General features: G+C 39.9%; 1 long non-coding RNA gene and 1 pseudogene across 3 annotated transcripts in view; one reads left to right on the top strand and one right to left on the bottom strand.

The window, feature by feature from the left end:
* Positions 1–13,145, bottom strand: part of LOC136154641 (interleukin-31 receptor subunit alpha-like) — a 337,454-nt pseudogene that overhangs the window by 109,235 nt on the left and 215,074 nt on the right.
* The window catches only part of LOC136154149 (uncharacterized), a 32,800-nt gene that overhangs the window by 3,593 nt on the left and 16,062 nt on the right, over positions 1–13,145 (top strand). For 2 of the 3 annotated variants that reach the window (XR_010660483.1, XR_010660485.1), the window contains exon 2: positions 10,088–10,234. This is a non-coding gene — a long non-coding RNA (uncharacterized lncRNA). Of the gene's footprint in view, positions 1–10,087; positions 10,235–10,585; positions 10,771–13,145 lie in introns of those variants that run through there. The other variant, XR_010660484.1, reaches the window with a different exon arrangement.

The raw sequence follows: 13,145 nt of genomic DNA, 5'->3' as shown, positions 1-13,145 counted from the left end.
GTTGTATTAATCGCTTTGATGTTTGGGTTCCCTGTAAGTTAAGCAAAAAAACCTTGACCATATTTCTGCATTCAATTCTCTATTTAATGAAAATTCCATTTTTAAAACAAATTGTGATGGGCAATAAAAATTGGATACCTACCATACAGTAATGTGGAATGAAAGAGATCATGGGGCAAGTGAAATGGACTACCACCAACCACACCAAAGGTTGATCTCCATTCAGAGAACATGATGTTGTGTATATGGTGGGATTGGAAGGGAAGTGTCTACTATGAGCTCCTTCTGGAAAACAGAACTATTAATTCCAACAAGTGCTGCTCCCCATTTGACCAACTGAAAGTAGCACTCAAAGAAAAGAATCTGGTATTAGACAACAGAAAACACATAGTCTTCCATCAGGATAACACAAGACTGCATATTTCTCTGATGACCAGGCAAAACCTGTTACAGCTTGGCTGGGAAGGTCTGATTCATTCGCTGTATTCACCAGACACTGCATCTTCAGATTTCCATTTATTTCAGTCCTTCCAAAATTCTCTTAATGGAAAATTTCAATTCCCTGGAAGATTGTAAGAAGCACCTGAAACAGTTTCTTACTCAAAAAGATAAAAATCTTTGGGACGATGGAATTATAAAATTGCCCGAAAAATGTCAGAAGGTAGTGAAACAAAATGGTGAATGTTATTCAGTCACTAAGTTGTGTCCTACTGTTTGCAACCCCCTGGACCCCTGGACAGCAGCATGCCAGGCATCCCTGTTCTTCACTATTTCCTGGAGTTTCCTCAAGCTCATATTCATCGAGTCTGTGATGCCATCCAACCATCTCATCCTCTGCTGCCCCTTCTCCTGCCTTCAGGCTTTCCCAGCAACAGGGTCTTTTCTGTGATGAGTCAGCTCTTTGCATCAGGTGGCCAGAGTATTGGCACTTCAGCTTCAGCATCAGTCCTTTCAGTGAATGTTCAGGGTTGATTTCCTTTAGGATTGACTGGTTTGATCGCCTTCTTGTCTCAGGGACTCTCAAGAGTGTTCTCCAGCACCACAGTTGAAAGCATCAGTTCTTTGGTGCTCAGCCTTATCTATGATCTAACTCTCACATCTGTACCTGACTATTGTAAAAAACATAGCTTTGACTATGTGGACCTTTGTTGGCCAAATGATGTCCCTGCTTTTTAATATGCTGTCTAGGTTTGTCATCGCTTTCCTTCCAAGGAACAAGCGCCTTAATTTTGTGGCTGCAGTCACAGTCCACAGTGATTTTGCAGCCCAAGGAAGTAATACCTGCTATTGCATCCACTTTTTCTCCATCTACTTGCCATGAAGTGATGAAACCAGATACCATGATCTTCGTTTTTTGAATGTTGAGTTTTCAGCTGGCTTTTTCATTTTCTTTTCACCCTCCTGAAGAGACTCTTCAGTTCCTCTTCACTTTCTGTCATTAGAGTAGTTTCATCTGCATATTGGTGAATATGTTGCAATCGGTGAATATGCTGTTCAATAAAGTTCTTGGTAAAAATGATGAAAACTGTATCTTCTATTTTTGCTTTAGAACCGCAGGAAGTTTTTGGCCAACCCAGTACTATAAATTAGCTTTCTCAAAGAATTGTGAAAGGAAGTTTCTGAACCTGGAGTGGAAAGGACTGACATTCTTTGAAATATGGTGATGCTTGCGGTTAATACCTTTAATTTATTTTTTTCCCATTTATTTTTTGATTAGTTGGAGGCTAATTACTTTACAATGTTGTAGTGGTTTTTGTCATACATTGAAAAGAATCAGCCATGGATTTACATGTATTCCGCATCCGGATCCCCCCTCCCACCTCCCTCTCTACCCGATCCCTCTGGGTCTTCCCGGTGCACCAGGCCCGAGCACTTGTCTCATGCATCCAACCTGGGCTGGTGATCTGTTTCACCCTAGATAATATACATCTTTCAAAGCTGTTCTCTTGAAACATCCCACCCTTGCCTTCTCCCACAGAGTCCAAAATTCTGTTCTGTACATCTGTGTCTCTTTTTCTGTTTTGCATATAGGGTTATCATTAGCATCTTTCTAAATTCCATATATATGTGTTAGTATACTGTATTGGTCTTTATCTTTCTGGCTTACTTCTCTCTATATAGTGGGCTCCAGTCTCATACATCTCATTGGAACTGATTGAAATGAATACCTTTTAAAAGACATTACAGGAGCTTCCTTTTGATGTTCTCTATGTTCTTTTTGTGGAGATAATGTTTCAGCATAGGTATTAGCAAGCCAGTTATTAATAAGCTGTTTTTGTCTTGAGGCCTCATACTAAAACCAATCTTAAATGATTAGGGGCTCATTATTAAATGACTTATCTTTGATGTTAATCTTGCATCTGGGACTTTGTTTTAAAGGTCAGAGGACTGAATGAAATAGAAGTGAGTATGTCTGTTTATGTCATTTTGTGTATTTAGTCTCCTGTAATAGTATTAGTCTATGACAAAAATAATGCTTTGGAATATTTAACAGTTTACTCAACCATTGATAGTACTGTCCTGTAATATTAGCTATGAAACTCCAGTTCACCTCTCAGCCTAATGCATCAGATTTTATGATATCTTATAGTTCTCATCAAGACTTTCAAAAAAGATATTAAATTTCCTTTGAGACAGCTTTCTGGGGGAATTTAAAGTTGAGGCAACTGAAAATTATTCATTTTCTTACAATTCTTCATATTTATTTGAATATTATTAAATCTCTGAAAGGCACTGGGAACTTTGGATTTGAACTTTGAACGCATTCATGATTTATTTTAAATCATTGAAATATCAGTTTTCTACTTGTTTGTAATAAAAGGCTAATTTGACAATGCAAATTTCAGGTTTGCTCAGGAAAAAAAATAGATGTTTGTGATTAAACTGGAACTTTTATGTCAATTCCTGAATATCCTTCATATTTTCCTCAACCCTGATTGCTACTTTTTATTAAGGCTGACTGAAATTTAAGAACCTTTTTAGATTTTCCTCTTTTCTGGTTTCCTAACATTCAATAATCAGTGAAAGTATCATCTCTGGGAGTTCAAAGAATCCTGTTTGTAAATTCAGCCACATCCTGGTGTAGTTTAGGAACCAATACAGTGGAGAGCATTGGTTAGCAAAGTAAGTGAGAACCATGTAAGTGTAAGCATGTATTTCCACCATTGTTTAAGCAGGTAACTTTTTCCCTACTCTGACTTGGTTATTGACTTTTCATCTGTTTCACTGCTACTATAAGGATTATTGCTGTCTAGGGAAATACCTACGGCTTCCCTGGTGACTCAGACGGTAAATATTCTGCCTGCAATGCAGGAGACTCAGGTTGGATCCTGGATTGGGATGATCCCCTGGAGAAGAAAATGGCTACCTACTCTAGTATTCTTGCCTGGAGAATTCCATGGGCAGAGGAACCTGGTGCGCTCTAATACATGGGGTCACAAAGAGTCAGATATGTCCATGGGGTCACAAAGAGTCAGATATAGTAAGGAAATGCCTAGGGTTTCCCTGGTAGTTCAGATAGTAAAGAATCTGCCTTCAACATAAGAGACCCAGGTTTGATACCTGAATTGGGATGATCCCGTGGAGAAGAGAATGGCTACCCACTCCAGTCTTCTTGCCTGGAGAATTCCATGGACAGAGGAGCCTGCTGTGCTATAGTCCACAGGGTCACAAAGAGTCAGATATGATTGAGTGACTACCACTTACTTACTTACTAAGGAAATATCTAGATTTTCCCAGGTGTCTCAGTGGTTAAGAATCCGCCTGCCAATGCAGGAGACCCAGGTTCAGCCCCTTGGCCGGGAAGATCCCTTGAAGAAGGAAATGGCAAACCACTCCAATATTCTTGCCTGGGAAATCCCATGAACAGAGGAGCCTAACGGACTACTGTCCACTGGGTCACAAAGAAGTCAGACCCAACTTAGCAAATAAACAACAAAGTGTTCCATTGTACATATACCACACCTTCTTTATCCATTCATTCATCTGTTGATGGACACTTAGGTTGCTTCCATGTCTTGACAGTTTTAAGTAATGCTGCTCTAACCATTGAGGTACCTTATATCGGCATACTCACCAAGACTTGTTATTTCTTACCTTTTTGATGATAACCATTCTAATGGGTGTGAGGTGATATCTAATTGTGGTTTTCAATTTCCCTGATGATTAATGATGTTGAGCATCTTTTCTTGTGCTTGTTGGCCATCTGTATGTCTTCTTTATAAAATGTCTATTCAGGTCTTCCGCCCATTTTTAAATTGGGCGGAATTTTTAAATTGTTTGATTTTTTCGTTGAGTTGTATGAGCTGTTTCTGTATTTTGAATTTTGACCCCTTATCAGTCATACCATTAGCAAATATTTTCTCCCATTTAGTACGCTGTCTGTTTTGTCACTGGTTCCTTCGTGTTATGCAAGAACTTTTAAGTCTGATTAGGTCATATTTATTTTTGCTTTTATTTCCTTTGCTTTAGCATTTGTTGTTCAGTTGCTCAGCCATGTCCAACTCTCTGTGACCCCATGGACTGCAGCACGCCAGGCTTCCCTGTCCTTCACCATCTCCCGGAGTTTGCTCAAACTCATGTCCATTAATTCAGTGATGCCATCCAGCTGTCTTGTCCTCTGTCATCCCCTTCTCCTTGCTTTAGCATACAGATAAAAAAAAAATACTGCTGTGATTTATGTTAGCATGTTCTGCTTATGTTTTCCTCTAGGAGTTCTTATGGTTTCCAGTCTTATATTAGGTCTTTAGTCCATGTTGAGTTTATTTTTGTATTTGGTGTGAGAAAATGTTCTAATTTCATTCTTTTACATGTAGTTGTCCAGTTTTCTGAGCACCACTTTTTGAAAAAAACTCTTTTCTCCATTGTGTATTCCTGCCTCCTTTGTCATAGATTCATTGACTGTGAGTGCATAGGTCTGTTTCTGTGCTTTCTATCCTCTTTAATTGATCTGTTTGTCTGTGTTTGTGCCTATGTCATAGTTGTGATTTTTATTATTATTTGTTTTTGTAGCTTTGTCGTATAGTCTGAAGTCAAAGAACATTATTCTTTTAACTCTGTTCTCTTTCTCAAGATTATTTTAGCTATTCAGGGTCTTTTGTATTTCCATACAAATTTTAAAATAATTTTTCTATAGTTCTGTGAGAAAGGCCCTTGGTATTTTAATAGTGATTGCATTGAATCTGTAGATTACCTTGGGTAGTATGGTCATTTTAGCAGTATTAATTCCAACCCACGAACATGGTATATCTTTTCATCTATTTGTGTCATTTTCAATCCCTTTGATCAGTGTCTTGTAGTTTTCCAAGTACAGGTCTCTTGCCTCCTTAGATAAGTTCATTTCTAGATTTTTTATTCTTTTTTGATGCAGTGGTACATGGACTTATTTTCCTAATTTCTTTTTTGAGTAATTCATTATTAGGGTGTGGAATTAACAACAGGTTTCTGTATATTAATTTTGTATACTGCAACTTTACTGAATTCATCAATGACATCTGGTGGTTTTCTGGTGGCAGTGTAGGATTTTCTGTGTATAATGGAGATTCCGTTATAGGTTACTATCCTTTTTCCCTTAGCTACTTTTAAAATTTTTTCTTCGTGATTCACTGCTGACAGTTTTTTGTTATTTTTTATGGCTTTATTGGGTTTTCATTGCTGCATGGGCTTTCTCTAGCTGCAGCAAGCATGAACTGCTCTCTAGTTGTGGTACAAGGGCTTCTCATCACTGTGGCATGCATGCCTGGGCACATGGGCTTCAGTAGTTGTGGCTCCCAGGATTTAGAGCACAGTCTCAATAGTTGTGGTGCATGGGCTCAGTAGCTCTTTGGCATGTAGCATCTTCCTGGATCAGGGATGGAACCCATGTCTCATGCACTGGCAGATGGATCATTTACCACGGAGCCACCAGGGAAACCCCTTTTGACAGTTTTAATATGATGTGTCTTAGAGAAGTTCTTTTTGCATTGAGGTAATTAGGTGTTCTCCTAGCTTCATAGACTTGTATATCCAGTTCTTACCACAGGCTTGGGAAATTCTCAGCTATTATTTCTTTAAATAAACTCTGTCCCCTTCTCTCTTTTCTGGGAAACCCAACGTCCTAATGTTGTCCTTCCTAAAAGAGTCAGTCAGCTCTTGTAGAATTTTCTGATTTAAAAAAATATCTTATTTTCTTCCTCTCCTACTGGTATTCTTTCTTGATTTCTATCTTCAAACTTGCCAATTCTGTCTTTTATCCAGTCTGCTCTACTTCCGTTGCTTTGTAATTCATTCTTCGTTTCATTTATTGAATTCTTCAGCTCTAGAATTTTCAGTTAGTTCTATTTTACAGTTTAAATCTCTTTGTTAAAGTATTACTTCTGCTCATTAATTTTATTCCTGAGCTCATTGAATCTGCCTTTTTGAGTTTTCTTTTACTTCGTGGAGTTTCTTCATGACAAATATTTTGAATCTGTTTCAATTAGGTCACAATATTTCATTACTTTACATTTAGTTTTTGGAGAATTGTCATTTTGTAGTACAGTGTTCGGAGAAGGCAATGGCAACCCACTCCAGTACTCTTGCCTGGAAAATCCCAAGGACGGAGGAGCCTGGGAGGCTGCAGTCCATGGGGTTGTGAAGAGTCGGACACGACTGAGTGAATTCACTTTCACTTTTTACTTTCATGCATTGGAGATGGAAATGGCAACCCACTCCAGTGTTCTTGCCTGGAGAATCCCAGGGACGGGGGAGCCTGGTGGGCTGCCATCTATGGGGTCACACAGAGTCGGACACGACTGAAGCGACTTAGCAACAGCAGCAGCGCAGTGTTACTATGGTTCACGGTGCCTAATGAACTGTTTCTCCACAGACAAATTTCAAGTGGCAAACACCTTTTGGCTTAATTATAACAGATTCAATAGATTAGAAGTTAGAGGCCTTTCTTCTCTTTTCCAGTAAGTGGTGCACAATCTTTTGATTTCTCCTACCTGAACTACCTGTAGTTATATTTGAATCTTCACTCTCCATCCTCCATCCCTTCTGTTGGCAGTGTTACCCTGGGCACTCATTATTGCTTCTTGTGCCTCCAGGGTTGCTGGTGCCTTGCCTTCTGCTCTAGCCAGGATGGTGGTCCCTTACTTCATATCCAGGATCTCCTGAATTACAGGCTCTGACATTGCAGGGGGAGGGAGAAGAGAGAGGCACCTATGCTGGGTGAAGTGTTGTAAGGTTCTCTGTCTTGGCCTCTGTGTTCATGGCGGCTTCTGAGGCAGGAGTCGTGTGCCCACCTCCCCTGGTGCTATCCAGTCTTTTGGGGCTGCAGTCTCAGCTGCTAAGCTGGAGGGCTAGGACTACAGGCACCACCATCACTCTTCCCTTGGTCTCTCCCTCCCTCAGTTTCCCCCTCTTCTAAATATTCTATCTAGTCTGCTCACTCTTAGATGTACAGATGTGTGGAATTCTCCAGCATCCTAGTGTGTTGGGTGGAGGCACTTTTGTTATGTTATAGATGTTTTACTGGTTGTCCTTTGAAAGGAACAGATAAAGGTAGCTTTTGTTCTACCATGTTGCCAGCACCCTCTCTTCAACTTTCAAATACATCCATTGAGTTTTAAATTTTGGCTATTATGTTTAGTTTCATTATTTTTTGTTGTTGTTGTTATTTATCTGGGCCTAAGTGTTCACTCTAGTCCTTTTCAAGCATGCTGTTAATTTTTGAAAATATCCACATTTCCTTGTTTAAAGGTAGGAAGCATAATTGTTTTATAATTTTATTCTGATAATAAGAATGAGGTTGAAGCCTTAGTGAAGCTGTTTCTTCTGGTTCTCACTAATAGCATTTTGTTTCTTTATATATTGGTTTATATTTGACAGTGTAGTGTTCATTGTTCTTGAAGAATTGTTTGCAAGCCTTTTGTGAGGCCTAGGATCAGTGTTTTCTGGATCCTCAAGGAAAAGATTTACATTTGCTTCAGCCAATTAACTATAAGCTCTACCAAGCAAGTAACCTGAAATTATGTTCATAGCTTTAAGTGTTCTTTGATCACCTTGCAAATCCATGAGGTTCAGTTTGTAGTGTATAAGATTTCCCTCTACACAGACACACACACAGAAACATACAAACACGCACACAGGCTGTGGTCAGTGTCAAGAAAACTTGTTTGCAATTCTCTTGTGAGGGAGTGAGGCACTTTTTAGTTCAGTTCAGTCGCTCAGTTGTGTCCGACTCTTTCTGACACCATGGCCTTCAGCACACCAGGCCTCCCTGTCCATCACCAACTCCTGGAGTTTACCCAAACCCATGTGCATTGAGCTAGTGATGCCATCCAACCATCTCATCCTCTGTCCTCCCCTTCTCCTGCCTTCAAACTTTCCCAGCATCAGGGTCTTTTCAAATGAGTCAGCTCTTCACATCAGATGGCCAAAATATCAGAGTTTCAGCTTCAACATGAGTCCTTCCAATGAACAGCCAGGACTGGTCTCCTTTAGGATGGACCGGTTGAATCTCCTTGTAGTCCAAGTGACTCGCAAGAGTCGTCTCCAACATCACAGTTCGAAAGCATCCGTTCTTCGGAACTCAGCTTTCTTTATAGTCCAACTCTCACATTCATACATGACCACTGGAAAAACCATATTCTTGACTAGACGGACCTTTGTTGGCAAAGTAATGTCTCTGCTTTATAATATGCTATCTAAGTTAGTCAGAACTTTCCTTCCAAGGAGTAAGCATCTTTTAATTTCATGACTGCAGTCACCATCTGCAGTGATTTTGGAGCCCAAGAAAATAAAGTCAGCCTCCGTTTCCACTGTTTCCCCATCTATTTACCTTGAAGTGATGGGACCAAGATGCCATGATCTTCGTTTTCTGAGTGTTGAGCTTTAAGCCAACATTTTCACTCTCCTCTTTCACTTTCATAAAACGGCTCTTCAGTTCTTCTTCACTTTCTGCCATAAGGGTGGTGTCATCTGCGTATCTGAGGATTTTGCTATTTCTCCCGGCAGTCTTGATTTCACTTTGTGCTTCATCCAGCCCAGCGTTTCTCATGATGTACTCTGAATAGAGGTTAAATAAGAAAGGTGACATTATACAGGCTTGATGTATTCCTTTTACTATTTGGAAGAAGTCTGTTGTTCCATGTCCAGTTCTAACTGTTGCTTCCTGACCTGTGTACAGATTTCTCAGGAGACAGGTCAGGTGGTCTGGTATTCCTATCTCTTGAAGACTTTTCCACAGTTTATTGTGCTCCACACAGTCAAAGGCTTTGGTGTAGTCAATAAAGCAGAAATAGATGTTTTTTCTGGAATTCTCTTGCTTTTTTGATGATCCAGTGAATGTTGGCAATTTGATCTCTGGTTCCTCTGCCTTTTCAAAAACCAGCTTGAACATCTGGAAGTTCACGGTTCACATATTGTTGAAGCCTGACTTGGACAATTTTGAGCATTACTTTGCTAGCGTGTGAGTTGAGTGTAGTTGTTTAGTAGTTTGAGCATTCTTTGGCATTGCCTTTCTTTGGAATTTCTTCCTGTTAACTCCTAATCTGATGGTGAAGCTCTCTGTAGTCACAGCTGTATTGAAAATAGGGATGGGGGTGATATGTTATACACATTCCTTGCTTTGGATGAATTTTGGTGTTTGTCTTTTATTTCCCTGCGATTCCACAAGATGTTGAAAACCCCAGCACAGTTTCTCCTGGCACAGCAAATACCTTCAGAACGGAACCAACTTGTTCGAGCTACTTACTTTCTAGGTTCCTTAAATTCACTTACAAATGGTCTGCTTTTCCTTACTATTTAAAAAAATTTTTTTTTATATTTTCCCCAGTATTTTCAGTTGTTTTCGTCAGGAAAATGAGCCCAAATAGCCTAATCTGTTTTATTACTGGAAATGGATTGCCTTGCTTCTTTTTTTATTAAGCTGGAAAATAAGTAGTAACTTCTTTTCAACTTAGCAAATTTCTGATGATATAAGTATTTTAGACATATATCTCATTAAGATATCTTCAGCAAATTCCTGTGTTTTTTATTTCTTGTACATGCAAATGTATTACCTATCAGTAGTAAAATAATTCTTATATTAAACTTTATATTATTTCTCTTTTCTGATTTATTACAGGACTGATTTCTTTAGTGCTTAGAGTCTGAGAAAAATGGCAAATATGGATAGTGATCCTAGGCATCTTCTCATCCCTGAGGGAGATCATGAAATAAATCCTGGACCTATGAATATCCAGTTTGATTCATCAGATATAAGATCTAAAAGGTAAGTGTTTAAAATAAAACATTTGTTTCAAAATTAAGACTTTTATTTATTAAAATAGAACTCATTATAACCAAATATATAGAGATTTTAGAATAAAATATCTAATTTCTTAAAGGATCTGTATGTTTGTATATAAAAGAGAATATACATGAATGCATTTTCTCACTTATATTTGCCTTTTTAGACTAAACTCCGTTATCTCTGTCAGGCATGGCTGAGGTAACTTTTATGAAGTAATGTGCATGTAACTCATTTAACAAATACATATTGATTGTCTGATCTGTGCAACGTATTACATGAAGTCAGGCTTCCCCAGTGGCTCAGTGTTAAAGAATCTACCTGGCAATGTAGGAGATGTAGGTTCGATCCCTGGGCTGGGAAGATCTCCTGGAGGAGGAAATGGCAACCCACTCAAGTATTGTTGCCTGGAGAATTCCATGGACAGAGGATCCTGACCTGCTACATTCCATGGGGAGGAAAGAGTCGAACACGACTGAGCAACTTCACTTCACTTCACTTCTCGCAGCTGTACATGATGACTGGGAAAACCATAGCTTTGACTAGAAGGACCTCTGTCAGTAAACTGATATCTCTTCTTTTTACTATGCTGTCTAGATTTGTCACAGCTTTCTTTCAAGGAGCAAGCGTCTTTTAATTTCATGGCTGCAGTCACAGTCCACAGTGATTTTGGAGTCCAAGAAAACAAAGTCTGTCACTGTTTATGTTGTTTGCCCATCTATTTGCCATGAAGTGATGGGACTGGATGCCATGATCTTAGTATTTTGAATGCTGAGTTTTAGGTCAGCTTGTTCACTCTCCTCTTGCACCTTCATCAAGTGGCTCTTTACTTTCTCCTGGCTTTCTGCCCATGGAGTGGTGTCATTTCCATGCTGTGCTGTGCTTAGTCACTCAGTCATCTCTGACTCTTTGCGACCCTATGGACTGCAGCCTGCCAGGCTCCTCTGGCCTTGGGGATTCTCCGGGCAAGAATACCAGAGTGGGTCTCCATGCCCTCCTCCAGGGGAACTTCCCAACCCAGGAATCGAGCCCATGTCTGCCTCATTGCAGGCGGAATCTTTACAGTCCGAGCCACCATGGAAGCCTGTCATTTGCATATCTGAGGTTATTGATATTTCTCCCAGCACTCTTGATTCCAGCGTGAGTTTCATCCAGTCCAGCACTTTGTGTGATGTACTCTGCATATGTTAAACAAGCAGGGTGACAATATACAGCCTTGATGTACCCCTTTCCCAATTTGGAACCAGTTCCTTGTTCCATGTCTGGTTTTAAGTGTTGCTTTTTGATCTGCATAAAGGTTTCTCAAGAGGCAAGTTTGGTGGTCTGGTATTCTCATCTCTTTCAGAATTTTCCACAGTTCTTTGTGATCCAAACAGTCAAAGGCTTTAGTGTAGTCAATGAAACAGAAGTAGATGTTTTTTGGGAACTCTCTTGCTTTTTCTAGGCCCCAACGGAGGTAGGCAATTTGATCTCTGGTTCCTCTGCCTTTTCTAAATCCAGCTTGTACATGGGGAAGTTCTCAGTTCACATACTGTTGAAGCTGAGGTTGGAGAATTTTGGGCACGATCTTGCTACCATATGAAATGAGTGCAATTGTGTGGGCAGTTTGAATATTCTTTAGCATTGCCCTTCTATGGGAGTGGAATGAAAACTGACCTTTTCCAGTCTGGTGGCCACTGCTGAGTTTTCCCAATTTGCTGGCATATTGAGTGCAACACTTTCACGGCACCATCTTTTAGGATTTGAAATAGTTCTGCTGGAATTCCATCACCTCCACTAGCTTTGTTCATAGTAAAGCTTCCTAAGGCCCACTTAACCTCACACCCCAGAATGTCTGACTCTAGGTGAGTGAGCACACCATCGTGGTTATCTGGTGTATAAAGACCTTTTTTGTACAGTTCTTTTGTGTATTCTTGCCACCTCTTTTAATCTCTTCTGCTTCTGTTAGGTCCATACCTTTTCTGTTCTTTATTGTGCCCATCTTTGCATGAATTGTTCCCTTGGTATCTCTAATTTTCTTGAAGAGATCTCTAGTCTTTCCCATTCTGTTGTTTTCCTCTATTTCTTTGCACTGTTCCCTTAAGAAAGTCTTCTTATTTCTCCTTGCTCTTCTTTGGAATTCTGCATTCAGATGGGTATATCTTTCCTTTTCTCCTTTGCCCTTCTCTTCTCTTCTTTGCTCAGCTATTTGTGAGGACTCCTCAGACACCTGTTTGCCTTCTTGCATTTAATTCTCTTGGGGATGGTTTTGGTCACTGTCTTCTGTACAGGGTTACAAATCTGTGATGGTAGTTCTTCAGGCAATCTGCCTATCAGATCTAATCCCTTGAGTCTATTTCTCACTTGCACTGTATAATCATTAGGGATTTGATTTGGGTCACACTTGAATGGTCTAGTGGTTTTCCCTACTTTCTTCAACTCAAGTCTGAATTTTGCAATAAGAAGTTCATGATCTCAGCCACAGTCAGCTCCTGGTCTTGTTTTTGCTGACTATATAGCGTTTCTCCATCTTCAGCTGGAAAGAATATAATCAATCTTTTTTTGGTATTGACCATCTGGTGATGTCCATGTGCAGAGTCATGTCTTGTGTTGTTGGAAGAGGGTGTTTGCTATGACCCATGCATTCTGGCAAAACTCAGTTAAAGTTTGCCTTGCTTCCTTTTAGACTCCAAGGCCAAACTTGCTTGTTACTCCATGTATCACTTGGCTTCCTACATTTGCATTTCAATTCCCTATGATGGAAAGGACATCTTTTTTTGTGTGTTAGTTCTAGGCTTCCCTGTTGACTCAGAGGGTAAAGCGTCTGCCTACAGTGCAGGAGACCCGGGTTCAATCCCTTGGTTGGAAAGATCTCCTGGAGAAGGAAATGGCAACCCACTGCAGTTTTCTTGCC

This window comes from Muntiacus reevesi, chromosome X, assembly GCF_963930625.1.
Source record: "Muntiacus reevesi chromosome X, mMunRee1.1, whole genome shotgun sequence".
Taxonomy (NCBI): domain Eukaryota; kingdom Metazoa; phylum Chordata; class Mammalia; order Artiodactyla; family Cervidae; genus Muntiacus; species Muntiacus reevesi.
This window is presented reverse-complemented; position numbering and strand designations above follow the sequence as displayed.